This window comes from Nannospalax galili, unplaced genomic scaffold, assembly GCF_000622305.1.
Source record: "Nannospalax galili isolate Female #2095 unplaced genomic scaffold, S.galili_v1.0 scaffold513, whole genome shotgun sequence".
NCBI lineage: Eukaryota > Metazoa > Chordata > Mammalia > Rodentia > Spalacidae > Nannospalax > Nannospalax galili.
This window is the reverse complement of record NW_008334861.1, coordinates 1,707,116-1,710,382: the sequence shown is the minus strand read 5'-3', so window position 1 is coordinate 1,710,382 and position 3,267 is coordinate 1,707,116. Positions and strand designations below refer to the sequence as shown.

Genomic DNA, 3,267 nt, shown 5'->3' with positions numbered 1-3,267 from the left:
TGATGCTCAGATGCCAAGGAGCTCAGAAAGTAACTGACTGTGACTAGTAATAATCAGATTATATAGAGATTAGAAACGCATATGAACTTAGTGTCAATTGTATTAAAAATGAATTTTTCTGTATGAAACTGTGTATTTTAATAATGAAATGGAGATCTTTTCCAAAGTTTAAAACCTCATTTAATTTTATGTCTTATATGGTTTATACGGAGTACAATACTGTATAACTGTATTAATTCAACTGTAAACCTAAAAATTTACAGCCAATTTTGAAAGAGAAACATCTTAGCTCTGGAAATTGTTATTGAATATGTCAATGTTATTGAAATGCCTGTTCTAATTATATGGTTATTAAATAAATAATTTTTAAAAAGACCAAAAATAAAGGTATGAATAATGTATTCTCTTGAACAAAATATATAGCACAAAACGGATTAGATATGATTTGGAACACTTAATATTGCTTTGTACAAAATTATAAGGACAATTTTGTATATGTGATATAGACATTCCAACATGACTTATACAGTGTTATGGGATTTATATTTATGTGATAATGCAGTTTGATTTAAAGCTTTTTATATGTGGCACTTTTGAACTTGAACTCAAAGTAAAATTTGTTCTTTGAAATGCAAAAAATAACCACTAGTGCACATGGTGTGTTTGGCCATTCTGTCCTCAGGACAGGATTCTGCTACGTGTATTTTGGTTTTGTGTTTTGAAGTGATGGGGATACAATCTATGCGATTGCACATGCTGTGGAAGTGTTCTATCATTGAGCTACACCCCAAGCCTGATTCCTCCCTGCTGTGTCCGCCACCAAAAAGGGATTGTTCAGATCAGTTTTTCCTTCACTCAGCTGTAGGCAGTTACATCTATGAAGGGCCCCTGCTTGCTTCAGAGTTTCATTACAGTCAAAGCCTCCCCAGGAAGGAGTTGCCTTTTCCATGACTCCCAATATGCCTTGGTTTAGGGCACTGACACTGGGCTGCTCTCTCTTGGAGACTCCACTTTGCACCCTTCCTCTACTTGTACTTTGACTCTAATAGGTCTTCTCACTGTATTCCTGATAGGGCTGTTGCTCCTGCACTCAAACATGTCATGCGTTAGGACAAATCTCTCTTCTCCTAGAATCTCACTGCTAATACAGTGTGCTGCAAAGAGCAGGTGCTTAGTGAAGGACAGAAGTTTAATTTACAACACTTTAGTTTTGAGTTTCATTAGTTAATAATAATAATAAGAGAGAGCATGAGGCAATAAAAATTAAAAATTTTATTCTATCCTTCATGTTAATGCCAAGTTTATTTGCATTGCCAAGGAAATGCCATTTCAAATGCCATGGTAGCCTGTGACAGACTACAAATAAAATGGAAGACATCTTAGGTTTTTTTTTTTTGGCAAAACATTAACACTCTCTTAACTTAAATAATAGTAGATGTATTACTAATAAAAACTGCAACTTGAAAATCTCAACTGAGTTAATAGTCTAGTAAAAGTAGCAACATTTTGGAACATAACGAAAACGTATCCCCGAGTCACCCAAACAGAACAGAAAGAGTGGAATGGTTCAGTGTCCTCCCGCCAGCACTAGCCTGACACTCCATTATTTGTACCACTGATTCTGCCTGATCACATGCAGTTGCACACTGCTAGTGCACTACAACTTGCAATTCTGGCCTACACTTCCTCTCCCTCCTCTAACAGAGCCTCTGCATACTTTACAGGGTAGGATTGGGGATTACGCCTAGTGATGCTGGCAAAAAATCCAAGACTTTCATCTTGGAGGTTTCACCACGGGCCCTTGGGCCCCACAGGAACTCATGGTGAGGAGGATCGCTGTCACGCTCCTGCCTATATTCCAGGTAACCTTCTTGAACAAAATGCTCAGTGATGAGTTCCTGGGCTCCCCATATACGAAGTGATCATTCCCAGGACTGAAATTTATGGTATTAAGCTTTCTCCAGACTACCTCCTCACTGATACAGTTTCCCTCCATGAAGACAATTCCTAGGATGACTATTAGGAAGTCTGTCTTGGGTATGCCCTGGGTACCATGCATCATCCAATCGTAGGTGATCCCCAGGGCAGGGACAAGGGTATAGGAGTGGACAATATGGTCTACTTCTACCACATCAATGCCAAAGACCAGCTTTAAGCATGTTGATGCCTCTGTAAAGATCACAACGTAGTACTCCTCATAATCTATGGTGAGCATATGCAGAATTTCTGCCAGGGTGGTCAGCTCTTTCATTTCATACTTGAAGAGCAGAAACAGCACTAAGTCAGACACCTCTATATTTAGTGCAGTATGCAAAACAGACATGGGGTCTTCCACCTCCTCTACTTGGCTGCTAGAAGCCTCATCAGAGGGGCCCCCTGGAATGGAGCCCATGATCATGGGTAGGGAGGAGGCTCTCTGAGGACTCTGGGGAAAACTTAGTGCTCCACCAGCAGGAACCTCCTTTGAAGTAGAGGCAGTGGCTGCCTCCTCTTGGGTTTCAGGCATGGGGACCTGGACACTACCCAGGCTATTTGCCTCCATTTGGATCTGAGGGTCATCCAGCAGATTGCTGTGCTGCCTGTTCTTAGTATGATGCAGTGTGACTTCCCTTGGCCAGGAGAGAGCTCAGGTCATAGGAATGAGGACTCCTGGGCCTGGGAGAGAGAGGAAGATGGTAAGTGGACTCTGCTGACAGCTATACTCTGGCAGCGCTCAGCAACGCTTGTTGTATGATTTTGCTTGAGTGGTTCTCCAGGGTTGCCAGGACTCCTGGCAGGGCTGTAACCGTGAGAGTCTGAAATAAGAAGAAACACGGCTCCTTGGGTGCAGCCATGTCACAGGGCCTGAGCCCTCAGCGCTGCCACTGGATCATGTGAGGTAGGGAAAGTTGAAGCCCTTGTATTCTGGGGTGTTGGGAGCCTTGGTATATGCTCACAGTGTGCCCCTCACCTTGATACCTGACCCTGCATGGCCTTCCCCTTGTGTGTGAACTGAAAACTCTCTGACACCAAGACCTTCACCTGTTTTCCCCTCGAGCTTTTGTAAGAGACAGCGAGGCATCCTAAAGCTGCAAGTTGTAAGGGCAACACTGAGTCCCTACTCCTCATGGGAAAGGTAAGCTGGTCTGTGGGGAGCAAACTTGTTAAAGGTGCATAGTACTTTCTGTTCTCACTTGGGTACTTAAATTTCCCTTCTTCAGGGCTAGACCACACCCTTTTGCTGCCCTATAGCAAACTCATGAAACAAGTGTCCCCGTTTTTGGAAAA

At 42.6% G+C, this 3,267-nt stretch overlaps 1 pseudogene; it reads right to left on the bottom strand.

The window, feature by feature from the left end:
- Positions 1-1,677: 1,677 nt before the first annotated feature.
- Positions 1,678-2,506, bottom strand: LOC103731238 (annotated as a pseudogene).
- Between the last annotated feature and the right edge of the window lie 761 nt (positions 2,507-3,267).